At 41.0% G+C, this 17,003-nt stretch overlaps 1 long non-coding RNA gene across 4 annotated transcripts in view; it reads left to right on the plus strand.

The window, feature by feature from the left end:
- The window catches only part of LOC306802496, a 31,117-nt gene that overhangs the window by 3,231 nt on the left and 10,883 nt on the right, over window positions 1-17,003 (plus strand). Inside the window, exons 1-5 of one of the 4 annotated variants that reach the window (XR_013774384.1) lie at window positions 5,561-5,924; window positions 6,386-6,566; window positions 8,976-9,039; window positions 9,933-10,025; window positions 11,544-11,662. This is a non-coding gene — a long non-coding RNA (uncharacterized lncRNA). Of the gene's footprint in view, window positions 1-5,560; window positions 5,925-6,385; window positions 6,567-8,049; window positions 8,289-8,975; window positions 10,026-11,543; window positions 11,663-17,003 lie in introns of those variants that run through there. The other 3 variants (XR_013774385.1, XR_013774382.1, XR_013774383.1) reach the window with 3 other exon arrangements.

The following is a 17,003-nucleotide window of genomic DNA, read 5'->3' on the forward strand; positions in this document are numbered from 1 at the left end:
TTTGTGAGGCAATCTTTTACTCCTTAGGTGTTGTTTATTCTTTGAAAGAAAAAAACCCAAACACTCAAGTTTGAAAATATCTCATAAAAAAGGTTTAATGTTTTCTCTCAGCATTTCCATTCTCTGTCTCAACCCCTACAGCCATTTTATAAAAGCCGCCTGTGCAAAGCTGAAGGGGAAAATGTAAAAAGAAAAAGGATACAGAATAAACTTTCTCATTATATTTTACATCTCATAATATGCTCACAGCAGCCATGTCTGTATGTCTAATTCAGGAGAAATACACTTGTCTTTCTCTGAGGATTATATTTTCAAAAGTCACTTTTACCTATTTCCTGATTCCAGAGGGTAGGCTTTGTTTAATTCCCCCTAATTGAAATTAGAGATATTATGTTTATTCAGATATAGCCCTCAGGGTCTCATGCAAAGCAGGAGTGTTTCAGTGGTTGCATTTCCCAACAGAACTTGTGGAAGATCTTGGAGGTGAGTAATCAGTGTCATAAAATAATTGCTCCATTTTTATAGTTATGGGCAAATCTTTGTTCTGGTTTTCCTGGCTCCAAGTGCAACATGCTGGTTTGTTACTGCTGAATGAGGAAATTCACTCACTCTCTCTTCTAATTCCAGAATTATTCAGTCAGTAATTGCCTACTGATACTATTTCCCCAAAGATCATTTATTTTATACCATGTTTTTTCACCAAGCACTTTCAGAACATGTAAACAGAAATAGAGTTGCAGTGCAAGGGAGTCAGTACTGCTGGAAACATTAACAGCTTTGATAATGAAAGTAGAGCAGGTCTGAGAGTTTATAGTTCCTGCTGTGCACAGGTCCAGGTGAGAGATACACTGGCATAAAGGGGCATTTGGGGAATTACTGAGGTAGGTGAGACAGCAGTAAACCAAGATGGTTCATTATGGGGAGGAATGGAAGGAAGGCCAGTTCGGGTGTAAAGTTATCAATGCTTTTCTTGTATTCCCAGTGGAAAAGCAATGTCAGGGGCTCTCTTCTGTATTGTCTCCCAAGACAGAAGCCTTCCTAAGGTATCAAAGTGTGTGTCTGGCGCTGAGATTTATCCTGCAACACTGTAACCTTAGTTTACCTTAAAGAAACAATGGAAAACAAGCCTTTTATTGTCCACTGCATTTTCACACCATGCCATCTTTAGCATCTCCCACCAATTATCACCACATTGGGTTTCTCCCGATTCACCCAGCCCTCAATCTGTCAGCCTTCCTTCAGGGATTTTATCAGTCTTGTTCGTTGTTCTGTTCCCTTGCAGTTTGGATTTCTTTTCCTTGGAAGCAGCAGTGCTGTTGCCAGCAGTGCTGGCTGTGTGCTGGCCCTGTGAGCGTGTCAGTTTTGAAGCGATGCGGATGTTTCCTGATCCGTAATACGCAATAAACAGGTTACCCTCTGGATGGAAGATTAAATCCATGCTTTTGTTAGCAAGTTGAAGCACAGGCTTTAGCTAAATTAACCCAAATGCCTTTGCCTGGCCATCTGTTTCCAACGGAAATGAATCTTGAGCTTTAATTATAAATCTCTTATAAATATTATTTTTCTTTTCTATCCCAAACTGCCCTTTTGGAGATTGGTTGAGCTCTCCCTGTGTCGTCTGAAAGGTGGGTGGGATCACCAGCGTGGCTCATGGTGTGATTCATTTTTTCTATTAGCCTTCCTGTTAATGACTTTAAATCTATTTATGCTCTTGCTGCAAGTTGAAGCAAAAATCTGTGTTACCAAACCATGTTCATAAATTTGCTACTGATACGTGTTATGAAGCAGTCTAAGTACAAACATGTTAAACCATATGGAAAATCCGCCCCAATCTGGCTGAATTGTTCCAATGTTTAATTACCCAGACTGTTAGAACTGTACGCCCTCTTTCTAATTGTTTTTCTAATTCTAATTTTCTGGTGTAGCCCTCATATCATCTTATAATTCCTTATGTTCCCCATGAAGGTGTGCTTAGATTGAAACCAAACAGAAAAAACTCCTAGTCCAGGTGCTGCTCTCCAACAAAACATTACTCATCTCAGTAAGGATTTATCATTAAAATGCTGTGTAGTTTGTTATTTTTTTTCCAAAGAAAGGGTGAAGTCATTCTCTTTATTTTAAGTCAAATGGGGGGCAGGGAGAGGAGCGCAGAGTGCTTTGCACTGGAGTGTCAGGGGAGTCCTTGGTGAGATCCTGTCTGCAGCTCATCCCTTTTCCCTGGCAGGTAAAGGGGAGGTATTCACATCTCATGCAGTGCAGGGCAGCAACTCCTTATTGTGACCAAAAAGAAAAGCAAAGCTCACTGAGTTACACATGCTGGCACCTTTTCCAGCCCTGCTGGGGAACTTGGCCCTTGCTAGTCAGCACAAGGACCTTGAGCAAGAGAGGAACCTTTTTCTGCCAAGCTTTCCTCCCCAGCAGAGGCCAACTTGCAGCAGCACAGTGTGGTGATGAGTCAGTGCAGGACAGATGTGGGTAAACACTGTTAGCCAACCACTGCAGAGACAGCTGCATTTATTGCTTCACCCCAGAACTGCTGAGCTGGGCGAGTGTTCAACACTCAGCACTGAAATCCTGGCCTGTGTGCTGGTCTTCTGCTCCACCTCTTACCCCTGCCAGGTTCAGTTCCCATCCCTCCTCCTCAGCTCTTGGTGTTTGCCATCAGTTAGGATCGTTCTCTTCAAAGGATTTCCAGTTTAGAAGGGTGCCAGCTTCCCTTTGATTTTCTTGAAGGTGCTTTCTCTCCAGAATGACCAGAGTAACTTCTATCAAAGCACACTTTATTCAGACATTCTCATAGCTGTGACTTTGTTTGAGTCACCATCACTGGGGGGATGTAAAAGCTGTGTGGATGTGGCAGGAGGGGACACAGTTAGTGGTGACCTTTCTGCCACTGTTAAATCAGCCCGTGGGTTTTCTTCCTGTATGATTTTGCTCTGCTGAGTGCTTGTACAGAAAATGTACCTACACTAAGTACTTAAGTTCAGTGAGTGAAAATGATTCAGTCTGATTTGTTCTCATTCCTGCCCAAGCTGTGTTCTTCCCAAGAAATACAGTATTTATTTTCATATTCCCCACAAATACTGTGGCTGTGACTTCTTCCTCCAGCATTCCTCATAGAGAAGTTTAACAGCAGCTCCTGTAAAGAAAAGGCATCTGAGAAATATGAGACAAAAGGTGAGATTGTATCTGGCATCAGCTCCAGCTCTCTGCACCTCAGAGAGGATAATAATCAGCCCTTGGAATAAGGGAAGATGCTCCAAGGATTGTTCAGCTGGACTTCTAAGTTTCTGGGCTGTGAAATGTAGAATAATATAGAAGCAGAAGATGGAAGATAATGACAGAGTTCCCCTCAAATGAAGGCTCTGGCTTTACACACTCAGCCTCTGGGAAAAAATACAGATAGATCTGGTTTATAAACAGGAAAGATGCTAATTCTTCATCCAGTTTTGAATAAAGAACTCCAAACAACAGAGGTATTTGTGTGGATTTTTATGTGAGCAGATGACTTTAATGGATTCTCAGTCACTGTCTATGTGTATATTTAGAACAAAAACAGATATTTAGGCAACAACAAATAATCCAAGACACTTGTAACTGTTATGATGCAATGTTAGCAAAGTTACTCTCACAGTAACACAAATAGTTGTATTAAGTCTCCTGACTTCTGGACTTTGGGCACCTCTGCTTTTCCATCCATAAATCCTCCTGAATCCGTGGCCTCTGGGTGTTGATGGCTCATGTTAGGCCCTCTCTACATACCAGCCTTGGGAAATGAAGCTTGGAATGTTTGTTTCAGGTTCCAGTTGCTGTGCCTGGGGATGTGAGAAGTGTGCTCAGGCTCATTAAATCTGCAGGACTTGGAAGCTGTGCCTGTGGTGACACCACAGACAATGTTCCACATGAAACCCAAGCACTGGAGCTCCTTGGCACGAGGCGCATGCGAGCGCTCGGGAGCAGTTCCAGAGCCAGCTCCAACATGTCTCCTTGTTTTCCAGCTGCTGACCAAGAGGTGGTTTGTACAAAAAAGTCAGAAGTGAAACAGACGTCCTCAGGGAAGCTGGAGATGGAAATAGTTCTCATGTGAGGCATCACACACACATGGACTGGAGGCTGCTTTGGCAATTTCTCCAGAGACCAACGACCTTTTCTGCAGTTTGTGGGGAGCTGTCAGATGTGGAGTTCTTATAGAGGATAACATCCATACATGTCTTCATTTTCTCAGGCTAAGAGAGGACAGTGCTTTTTCAAAACATGGATAAGCCTGCTATGCTACTGTATCACTTCAGTTGTTTCCAGCTATAGGCAGAGATCCAGAGACATTCTGGATCAGTAAGATGAATCCTGGATTCCAAAAGAAGGAACCTTTTCCTTTAAGCCTGCTCTTTTCTTCAATCTAACACAACTAAACTGAAATACTCTTATTTCTTTTAAACTCTACTTCTCAATTGCTTTTGAATTGCTTTCATCTAAAGTGTGAAATTCCAAGTCACTGCAAAAAAGCTGTCTGAGGAATATTCTTGGCAGTACTGCTAGCAGAGAGTACAGGAAACCTCACAAGAGTTGGTTCCAGCACCACTGCCATCCACGTTTCACAGCTGCAGGGACATTCAGAGCAAATCCAAACACTGCCTTTCCCTTCAGCAGAGCCACAGCTACCCAGGGCACGTCCCTGGAAATGTCCAAGGCCAGGTTGGATGGGGATTGGAGCAGCCTGGTCCAGTGGAAGGTGTCCCTGCCCATGGCAGGGGTTGGATTGGATGGTCTGTAAGGTCTCTTCCAAGACAAACTGTTCCATAGGCCTGTGAAAACACTTGCAGGCAGCCCCTTAAGCTGCTCAGCATTACTGCACTGGTGTATTGGCCTCATCTGTGCATGAAGCACATTTTCTGTTACTGGTGCAAGTTCTTGAGTATCCCCTTATCTAAAATGTCCTTGAGATGGAAGACGTCCTTAGCACCCCATTTTGGCCATATACTAAACCTGAGGAAATACCCTAGAGTATTTAATATTTAAAATATTTTAGTATTCTAAGGTTATTTCAGGAATAGGAGATACCATTTTATTGCAGTAAATTACTTTAAGACAGAAAATAGTAATCATGTAAAAGGAATATAGAATCAACAAATACTTGAATGCACTAAATAATCCTCTAAAAATTTTCCTGATTGTCCTGACCTTTTCTTTTTGTCACTTAGCTGATGTGCATGTTATGAGTTACCAGTTGAATTGGGAGCACAAACAATTAAGCCCAGCTCCCAAGCCTTCCAGAATGACTGAAGTAAAAGCAGATGACAGTTGAGAGATAGCTATGCAGTAGTATTCACTGTTCAGGAAATAATACATAGCAAGCTATAGAGAGCTCTGGGGAAAACACTAGGAAGAGGGAGTATACTTTTTTTTCCAGTGATTATATTATCTTCCAAAAAACCAAGTCGCACAACATACTATGTAGTAAGTAAAGGTAGCACATGGTTAAAAAAAAAGTCCTGTAAAAATGGCAGCATTCAAAGAAAATTATTTCTTCTTTGAAATCTCTGAATTATGCCATATTGGTCAACTTACAAAACTTACAAAAAATCCCTTTTGGTCTCTTAATCCACCTGCTTTGGTAACCCACCCTGGCTGCAGAGGGCTGAGTGCTTGCTTCTCCTGCAGGAATCACAACTTGAGTTTTATTTATTCGCTTATTTCTCACACATCCTATCCTCTTGCTAATGCTTTTTTCATGGCTGCACATTTTTCAGAGACTTCTGTAAAGTTCCTTGTCAAGTATTAGTGAAGTATGAAAATCACTAAAGTGATTAGACAGAGATATAATTTACTCAACATATTCAAGATAAAAGAGACCAAATAACCTTTTTTGCTCCCAGATTGGATTTAACATCACAAAGAAGGAACATATGGTTTCATCTTTTGCTAAGGTATTACTTTAATTCTTTTTCCTTTGCCTTTTTTTTTTTTTTTTTTTTGGATGTAAAATAAATAATCCATGCAGAAAATGGAAAGTAACGGTGTAAGGACTGAAAACTCTAAATCAAGCAATGGGCTATGGAAGCAGAACTGTGTGGAGGTGAAGGGCACCCTCAGGACTTATTTACGTGTATCTAGATAATTTACTTTAGTTTTGAGAGACTGCTTGAGTCCAATTACAGTCACTTTGCGCTGATGTAACTGCCACACTTGATTTGTGTACACAGTGATTGTACAAAATCACACACAAGTGAAATGTGGCCTGACAGTTCCCTTGTAACTCCAGGAAAAGTTTGTTCTGTACCATTTATTTTGCTGTGACTTGGAAACTGATAGGAAGGTGGGATGGGTACCTGTGGGCACTCTGTATGTCCTGTTAGTGATGCTTGCTTGGCCTGACTTCCCACTCCAGGGCTAAACTAGAGGCTTGGCAGTGTGGGAGCAAGGAGAATCCAGGAACATTGTGAAAGTAGCACCTTAATGCAGCAAAAGCCCCAAGCAGCTCCTCAGGATTTGGTGGTGAGGAGTGCAATAGCCAAGGGAAGGAGTTGGAACAGGGAGAAGTTGCCCCCCATTCTCCTCCACCACATATGGTAAGTGTGTTCTAGTATTGTTTTCATGTATTGCATATAATAAAGTCTGGTTTTCCTGGGAAAGTGTGGGAGTTGTTAGTTGGGAGTGGTGATGTTTTTCAACCGTTGATCATTCTTAGAAGGAGAAATGCTTGGAAGAATTTAGCCCATCTCAGTGAGACCCTGAGAAATTTCCAGGCAGGTAAGATGTGGAGGCACTCACTGGGTTGTAAACTCTGATTCTGCTTTACTGAAACATTAAGGGATTTCTGTTCAGTGTCTACACGTGTTCAAAATGCAGTTTTACATCTTTGAAAGATTCCATTCCTCTTCCCTGCAGCAGAACCTTAGCACTCCCCAGGAGCAGGCTCTTCCTGCTGGCTTGGAAAGCCATTTTACCTACTGCAAACACGAACAGCCTTTGGAATAAACAGAGCTCCCAAGGAGATCTGCAGGCCTTGGAGCAGGTAGAGCCTGGTGCAGGGTGACACAGTCACCCACCTGCTCACACACAGGCTGCACAGATGCACAGAACCCCCCAAAAATCTCCATTTGTGCTCAGAAACAATCAGCACAGACCAGTAAAACTACAGCGTGTTTTCAGAGCTTGGCAGAAATTGCTGTGAGGACTCTCAGCATGCAATAATATTTTCCCCTTGGAGTTTGGAGAGTAAGAGTTAAGAGAGCTCAAATCCTGTATTATTCTGGGCAGCTGTAAAGGAAAGTATTTTGTATTGCTGGAATTGCTTGAGTGTGTAGTTTAAGTTGAAAGTGCTCACCAAACTGAAGTGGTCTAAATTGAAACTACCATCATTGGTCACGAGCTTTAATACTTCCACTAGTTTGATCAAGGAGAGGGGAAATTAATACTAAAAAATAAAAATATAACACATATACACTCAGTTTGCCATCTTTGCACTCTTTTAGCAATGTGATTGTTGTATATTTTATCTATAGAAAGGGAATCAAGCCCTTGTTTAATACCTGCAGTGTTCCAAATACTGCTACTGCAGCAATTTCTTATCAAATGTCAGTGGAACAGCTTTCAAATTGATGTGAACTGTCAGGGGTTCTTAGGCTTTCTGGTTTTCATTGTATTGGTGACTAAGTTGTTAAAGCCTAAAGCTAAAGGCAATTTCTGCATGTAGCTACAGAGACAACATTCAAAAATATAGTCAAGAATAATGCAAAAAGATAGAGAATGAATATACAAGTGGTGGCTCAAATGCTTTTATTGCTTTGGTTTCTCCATTTCAGCAGCTGGTATGGCTGTTAGAGTCCTTTTATATTAAAAAGAAAGGAGAGAAGGAAGAGCAGGATATTTGGGGGAAAAATAATAAAAAAGAAAACAAAATTGTTCCTTTTGGGACAGTAATTATTCTTCCCAAGTGCAGCAATTCACATGGGTCATAAGTGGGTCAAATAAAGATGACTGTAAAGAACTTGATCAGATACAATGTGTGTTTGTTCTGTAACTATGAGCTAATCTCACTGCCTGTTCCAGGGAAGTGCCCCAGATGCCGTGGTTATTCCGAGTGACAGCTGTCCTGTGGTGGGGGTTCCCTGGGATGGCTGCATGTGATCACATAACCAAGCTGCTGGCCTGCTGTTCCCAGCTCCCCCTTGCTTCTTGTGCCTTTTCCTTTAGCTCAGAGCTTTCCTCTCAGCCAGCAGAGCCCTGTGTCATATAAGGAACACCAGTTATCTTTATCTACCCAGTCTGCCTCCAGTAGAGAGAAAATGGTAATGCTTCATGTTTCTTTCATGCCCCATCATAAATCTGTCACTTTGAAAAATAAAAAGACAGAGTTAAATTAATTACTCTCATATTGATTCCACTTGGCCAGATTCATTAGGCAATCCTATCCCTGCATAAACCCCCAAATACCGCTCTGGGTAAAACCTGGCAGAGAAATGCATTGGACTCATTTATATTTCATTGTTTTAAGTGGTTTCCTCTGTAAATATTTCATGGATGATGTATATATTGAGGTGAATAGCAAAGCAGAAAACTTCAGAAAACCTTGACTGCAAACTTTAAGGGTTCCTGATAGGGTAACCTTTCTTAATCAGAAAAGAATTAACATCTCTCTCCTAGTACAAGCTGATTGGATTTTTATAAACGATAATTACCTAAATACCAACACCTATACAAATACTTTATGTGCAATAATTTACTAATTAATGCAGTTTGCCATTAACAAACTGCATTAATTAGTAAATGGTTGCTCACAAGACTACCAGTGGCTCACCTGCACACAAGTCTTATTATTCACATCAGCATCTGTTATTTGAACCAAAATTGAACTTCCATGTCAGGATGTAGCACAGGAGAGATACACATTAATTTCTTCCATGCTTCTAATACTTGACAGCAAAAGCATTAATTTACTATTTATTTAATATTATTACTGTTCCTTTATGTTTCAGCTGGTTCAGAGAGAACATTGTGCTCCAAATTTGCAATTTGTGTGGAGGATGGAGATGGCTCAATGTAAGTAAAGCCGTAGTAGCTCAGAGAGGAGTGACCCAGGAAGAGTCTCGTGTGGTAATTGATAACAAAACTAAACATTAGACTTGTAATCATGCAGGGGCCATCAAAATTAATTGTATTTGAGTGCAAACTGTTGAAAAGCTTAATCTCTTCAGGAGAGGATTTGTGGAAGTGCAGTATCCTTCAGGGAACGATGCAAATCTGCCTTGCAATGGCCTGTTTCCTGAGGTTTCCTCAGGGATCACAGAGAATTTATAGGGAGGCTGTATTTTTTTGTAGTCACGCTGCCTTTACCAGCTGCACAAATTCTTCCTTGAATGACTACATTCCACAAAAGCAATTACAGAAAATGCTGGGATTCTTATTTTCATTGCCTTTAGTTGTTCTGCAGAGACAGCTTCTCTCTGAGAAGTACCCAGAGCATGCATGTTGTGTGAGGGAGAAGAGCCTGCCTCTTTATCCTTTGCACTGAGGGTATTTGGAGACTGCTGCTGCATTTGCATGCACATTATATGCAACTGAACAGGAGCAGTGTTTGTGATTGCAAAAGAAATATTAAAAAGACTTGTTGTGCCTGTGTTGTGTGGGACTGGATACCCAAGGCCACATAGACCAGAGATTTAATTCCTGCTCTTATCTCTTCTTGTGTTGCTGCCTGGGAATTCATTACCTTTATCAATACAGAAAAATAAGCTCTTTTCTTTTAAAGCAACAGCACAGTAAAATAAAGCAAATCGTGACCTCATTTGTTGGTAGCAGTGGTGAGATGAACTGCAGCTCTGACCTATTTCTCCAGAGTTACAATTATCTGCAGTAATGGTACCATTTTGCTTCTTAAATCCTGGATTATTGTAATTTGAGATTTAGAGAAGTTACTCTCTATCTGGTTACAGACCTTGGTCCTTCAGGGGCAAGCCAGCATGAGGCATGAATGAATACACATGAGGGAGCAAAGAAAAGGCAGGGGATCAAGCTAGAAGGAATTAGTAATTTTCATTTTAATATTATATATATATCATTTAAGAAGTTGTCCATGTTATCAATATAATTTTATTTCCATGTACATATAAAATACATGTTTAGTTTAATATTTTATATATATATATATATATATATATATATATAAAAGTGTCCCCACTTGGAATGTTTTAAACAAGGGTCAGGTGGTGAGGGATCTGGTTTTGTTCACTTGTCTGGCAAACTCCACTTTGCTGAGACATGATCAGCCTCTCTGTGCACCATGGGAGTGATAAATATAAAAGACTTGAAGAAATCAAGTTGTTAGATATTCAGAACCAAACCCCTTGACGATAGAAGTTGACACAGCTGCCTTTAAATCAACTTAATACTTGCTTAAATCAATGGAAGGAAAGTGAATTTCATTGTGTGAGGATCTGGTATTTATTATCTGATTTAATTTTTTATTTATCAGCAGTGTATACAGCCTTCAAGAGCAAACTTCTTTTTCCCCTGAGTTTTGTATTCATCTGTATGACCAAAATGGACAGAAAGTATGTTCATATGTTTTCCTCAAGTCAAATTTCCAGGGTAAATTTTCAGCCTTCAGAATATCCCATTGATGCAGTGGGTTCTTGCCCATGGTTGTGTTTGGTCAAAGCTGGACTCAATGGTCTTGAAGATCTTTTCCAGCCCCAGTGATTCCACAATTCTATGGTTTTTTTCACTGCTCAGGGTGCTGTGAGCAGCATTTGCAGCATTTTGTTGGTAATAAACACAAAAATCGTGAGTCAGGTTCTCACCCAGCACAGGACCAGCTTTTAAACCTGAGTTTTCAGCAAAAAAAAGCCCCAACAAACCAAACCAACAAAACCAGCTCCTACCTCTTTACTTACCTACTGCTTTCAACCACATCTTCAGCTTTGCCCATAAACACTGACAAAACACATAACACCACAGCTTTGCACAGGTATGTGCCAAAGGCTAGAATTCCCCATTGTCACCAAGAACAGTGCACAGACCATTCAGGCCATGGATTTCACAGCAGTTAATCCAATCCTGCTAGTTTTTCCTGCCTTAATTAAACAGGAAATCATTCCCTTTTTGGTCACAGATCCACTCTCTAGAAGGTGATCACATAAAATGGTTTTCAGGGCTGGCTTTTCCTCCAGAGCCTTTCAGGTGTCAGGGACATGCCACAAGCACCACCCATGGAACAGAAGGATTTTAAAGAGCTCTGCTGTGCCTGCAGGAGGCTGAGGTCGAGCAAGGATGAGTAAACTACAACTAAAAGTGCTTTTTGTGAGGGGCTTCATTAGTGTTTGGATTCCTGTGCAAAGTCATTAAGTTTTGCTGGGGTGGAATGGTGCTGGCTGAGGTTGTGAGGAAGAATTCATGGCTCTTTCCCTGCCAGCTTGGGAGAGGGATGCAGGGAGAGCACAAGGGGTTGGTGGAAAGCAGAGACACTTGGGCTGAGGCAGCTGACAGAGATGAAAAATGGCTGCTATTTAAATTACTGTAACAAATTTTAAATCTTTCCTGTCCAGGTAGCAAAGAAGGGATTGACATTGACACTAATGGGAAGGAGATACTGCCATGGTTTGCCCAAAAATGAGACAGAATGTTTTCTGCTGAGGGATATGCATTGGAAACAGGCAAAAGGTGGGTGCCTCAAAGTCAGGAGAGAGTTCTGCTGTAAAAATGAGAACACACACTAAAATCTCCAGCACTAACTCTAAGAGTAAATCAAACATTTTCTGCATTCTCTAAACACAACAACTCAGCAAATGCATCTGAAAAAGCTGATGAGTAATCGAGCCAGTCTTGGTTCACAGCTGTCCAGGGAATTTCAGGTACTCTTGGAATCTTGTGGCTCCTGACATGGCAGTAAGTGCATTTCTTTAGAATTTTCTTCTTCCTTTTGTCTACATACAATTTTTTTTTTTGTGATAGAAAGGCATGTACATTAAGACACCTTCCACTCTATGATCAGATTGTTATGGGTATTATCATTATTAATTAATTCCCCTTAAAATATGTGGCTAGTTTCAAGGTCAAGAAAATTAATAAATGCCCAATAAGTAGCAATTACCCATGTATATTGAAATAAAATTCCTAAGAAGATCAAAAGATAACTTGTTAAAGATTGAAAATTGTGAAGTTGGTTGTAAAGATTTCACAATGGATTAGAATCACTAGCCATGCAATAATCTAAAACAAACAAATGTATGTGTCCTTTAATATAGCTATAGTACAAGTACTAGTTGCCTTTTACATGATTCACTGTTTAATATTAAAGTTTCTACACTTTACATCAAATCCTGGATTATGAAGAGTATCCCATAGGCATTTTTCAGCTGTTTATCTCTACTTTGCCACTATTGTAATAACAGAAATTTGTTCTAAGAAAAACATAAATACATTTGTTACTATGTTGTACCTTGTTTGGGGTTTTTATTGTTATTGTAACTCAGAGATTGTGTTGTGACATCACTACATCTTAAAAACAGATTTAGTTGATCAATATTGAGTCAGATTTGAAAATAAGAAATTTTGACCAAAATAGGAGAAGGTTTCACATGCTGATTAAACCTAAATATGTTTAGAATCTGTGTCCAGCTCTGCCCTCTCCTCTCTTTTTCCATGCTACCTCAAATGTTAGTCTAGGAAGGACTGGAAATAAAATTTCTCTTCACCATCTGTTATCTGACATTTGGAAGAAGTCTTTATTTGACTAGTAATGAGAGGATTAGGAGCAGTTGGTCTATAAATCATTACCCTCAAATTTACAAATCTGGTACATTTTTAAAGGCAAAACAGATAATGCCCTCTGTGGAAAGGGCCACATCCACCAAGAAACAGAGGCTCATCCAAGCACTCAAATACCAAACAGATGGAGGAACCTTTTGAGGGAACATACATAGGGGAAAAAATTGCTGAGGAACACAAGGTAAGAGGAGCTCAATAAGGCCACAGCAAGTGTTAATGACCCAGGGATTATCTGTTCCAAAACTACATGGAAGACACAACTAGGAAGAAAAGGGTTCTCCTAACACAAACATCCAATGAGGAAATAACATATAGCAACATGGGATTATCCCCCTAAAGATGAAATTGGAAAGGATTTCTCAGCCTAATTACATCAACTTTATAAGGATCAAGTTTAGACAAAATATCCCAAAGCTGACTTGACAACTTCACAGAGGAAGGAGAAAATCAAAAACAGACCCAGATGTTCCATGTCACGGGCGACTTCATATTAATGAGTCATACACATTATATAAGCAAAGGACAGGGAAAGCACCACGGGAAGGTCACCCAAGAGCTGGGCACTGGGAAAACACAGAGCATGAGAAGAGCTCGAGCTCTGAGTCAAAGCTGGGGAAGTGCAGAGTGCTGGGTCCAAGAGGGTGTCCCTGGGAAGGAGTCTTGGCATCCAGTGGGAGGGCAGTGAGAAAGGAAGGAAGAGAAGCCTGGGAGCACGGCAGGGCTGTGATGAAGAAGGGCTGTGGGAATGGCAAAGCAAGGCAGAAGGGAATAGCTGGTCAGCCAGGGCTGGGGACAGTTTGCTGGGAGGCTTCCCCCAGGGATGTGTGATGATGAGGAAGAAAAGTGCCAGCTGAGGCCTACCTGGTGGGAATGTTGTGTTAATGCAGTGCTGGTTGTAGGGATTTGTGGTACTGTGGTACATCAGAAGGTGATGGATAGGCAGGTGAAGAAATAAGTACTCTTTTTGGGGCAGAAATAGAGGAGGTAGATCTCACTGACTGCAGCAGATTGTGCCTCCATCATATGTGAACAGCCTTTGGGTAAGAAAGCTGTGAATAATTTCTGTGTCTGTTTCTGCATGCTGTGTCAGTTGCTCATAGGAGATGATTAACATGCCTCAACACTGTCACTTCTGAAGGTTATGCTGTGAAGGTCCCCTCCAAAGCCCCACTTCCCACACACCTAAGGCACAGGAATTTCTGTGTAGGAGTGCAGCAGGCACCCTAGCCATAGGAGGTGACTGTGTCCTTTTGTTACTGTACATGAGATACACTCTGTACCCCATGGGAGTGAAAATGAGAGGTGGTTCCTCTCCAGACATCCAAAGGGAACATTCTGCCTCAGCTGTGGCTCTCCTCTTTCCATGGATTCCTATGGATTTGATTTTCTTGCCCACTGGAGAAAAGGAATAAGTAAGAAAAGCCTAATTGAAGCAAGATTAATACAGTTCCACTGAGAATAAGGGAAAGATTTATTCTCTCCCTCCCCTCTACATGTCTTGCTGTAGACTCTGCCTTGCCTAACATATGTACCTTTATTCATTTACTTCCTGCTGGTCACCTGGGAGAAGCCTTTCTCATGGAATTTATTGCCTTGGCTGCCTTGTTTCTGTCCATGCTCATAGTAAGATGTAGTGAATGCTCATGTATTTGTCTTATTCTCAGATGTGAGTGAAAGGGATTTATCTATGCTGAAAAATATGTACTTTTGGCTTGGTACAGCCAGGAGTTACCGTAAAGAAAACGTTGAAACTGGAGCCTCTGAGCTGGCAAGAAATGTGAAGCTTTGAAAGAGTGGGACCCAGAGGAGCTGCTGAAATAAAGCATCAGGTTCCCAAGGAATGGGCAGCCTTGGGATCCTTCTCCGTGCTTTTCTTTCTCTGAACCCACTCTCACCTTGGGCTGACAAAGTTAGCAAGTGAAGGAGGAAGGAAATGCTTGTTTTAAATGCCTGTTTGATGAAAGGCTGTGAGAGGAGAGCATAGGAGCATAATTTAATTTATGTCTAATTGACTCAGGCAAGAGGAAGGAGCCTGGGCCAAGCCCTGCGTGCCGTGTGTTCTTGCTAAACTTGTCCTTGAGACTGGCAGACCAGAAAGCCCTTTACAGCTCTTTTCTGGAAAGAACATATTTTTGAAGGTCACCCGTGGCATCACTGTCATATTTTACCCAGAAAAGAAGCATCTTTACCCAATTGTCAGACTCTCAAACCTATCATTGGCATCAATAAGCTCAAAACAGGCCCTGGGCTGCTTTTACTGAAATTGTCTATACTTTTCTATATTCAAAATGTCATTTTCATTTTTACTTTTCAGTAGAGGAAGGCAGCTGTCCTTTGCTTTTTCATGTACTACCTGCTCTTGACATTTTACAACTTCTCATCAAACACAAAACTCCTGAAACCAAGTGCTTTTGGGGTGGTGAGAGTGATGCACCTGGTCCTGCTTCCCAAACTGCTCCAAAGCTGCCAGGGACAGCATGGGGACCAAAGGTACATTGGAAAAGCTCTTGGCTCTGCTGGCCAAATGAATCTTTTCATGCCTTATGCTTCCCCTTCTTTAAAGTGCAAGTTTTCACTTATAGTCCCTGCTATCACCTTTTCCTTCTGCTCTTAGCCCATGCCTGGGAGTGAAGGGGATGCTGTTAAACAGAGCAAGGAAATGAAAACAGCAATATTTATCCCGCTGTACTGTGGCTTTCATTTCCTTCAAAGCCAGGCTGCTTTTTAACCTGCAGTTCTCTTTTTTTTTTTAGCCCAAGCTTGTGGTTTTGGGGGCATCTACTCAGAGTGTTTTTATTAAGTTCTCAATTGTCACTTCCTTCAGTTTAGTTATATTTTCTCTCACACCTCATGTTCCTTAAAATTGGTTTTGGCTTGTGGAACTGTCTCTTAAACATCAACTAAAATATACTGTTATTTAGTGCTGGAAATGGCTTCTTGTGTTTGGGGACTCTTCTGCAATTTGTAGAAATCCTGAGGCTGTGTCAGCAATAGAGTTCTGAGGCTGCCATCAAACTATGGGTGGTTATTTCTTCCTCCTCTTAGTGCTCAAGGATGTTCTTGTTGAAGAAACTGAGGGTCAATTCCTCTTTGTGTTTCAGTTGTAGGGCTTTGTTCAAGACAGGGAATGTCCAGTTTGTTGTCATCATGATTACCTATGTTTTTTATATTTAGTGATATTACATCCCTTTTACCCACTTGCTTCTGCAAGCAGTGATTTACCATTTCATTTATAAAGAACAAAACCAACCAAACCAACCCCCAAATGCCACCAGAGGCCAGTGCTGGTAGCTCAAATGGATACAGGCTAACCAAGAAAAAATTGAAAATGTTTTTATTCATCCACTGCAATAGACTTAAATTATGTCTTTCCTTTTCTTAAGCAGCTCCTTGACATTTCTCTTGCCATCTTGACTCCTGCTAAGTGATTTTTGTCTCCTCTTTCCTGTTTTTACTTTTCCATTCTGTGTCGGTTCCAAGGGTCTCCTTACCAGTGTACCCTTGGCTCACTACAACATGAGAACTATCCAAGATGCCTTAAAACTTTTTGCACAGCCACTTACAGATTTCCTCTTCTCCTGTGGGACAGGGAGGATTTCTATCAGGATGCTGAAACCAAGCCAGGGAGCAAACTGGGCTTGTGCATCTCTTCACTGCCTTCAAAACTCCCATTAGTCAGTTGATATATGCAGTAAACTAATTTTCTACCATTTATTTGTTTCCCTATATGAGCACACTGATCACATTTAATACCTTTTTGGGGAAAGGAAATGAGATGATAATTTGGGAGTTATTTCTGAACGATGATGTTCATTTTAAACAAGAAAGATCTGTTGCTGCAAGGAACCAACAATTGTTTTCACCTCATGAATAGTCAGTAGTATTTGAAAATTATTTCTACTGATCCATCTCCAAATGAAGTTGTATTTCTCCTCTCAATCTGAGATCAATGCAGAGAATTTATCTTAATCTTCCCTGAAGCATCCAACCTCCCAGACTAATAATTGCAATCAGGCAGTGGGCAGGTCAGAGATACCAGCCCTGGGGGGGTTGTGGTGACTGTGAGTAAGCAATTTCACAGCAATTTTACTGCAAGACAGGTCACTGAGAGACATTTTAACCTCAGCAATTATTTTTCACAATTTCAATGACATCATGCAAGGAGCCAGAAATGAATTCCTTTGGACAATTAAAAGCTGAGATTGCTCTTGACCCTGATATTTATGGGGTGCCAGCCG

Source organism: Erithacus rubecula (genome assembly GCF_903797595.1).
Source record: "Erithacus rubecula genome assembly, chromosome: 5".
Taxonomy (NCBI): domain Eukaryota; kingdom Metazoa; phylum Chordata; class Aves; order Passeriformes; family Muscicapidae; genus Erithacus; species Erithacus rubecula.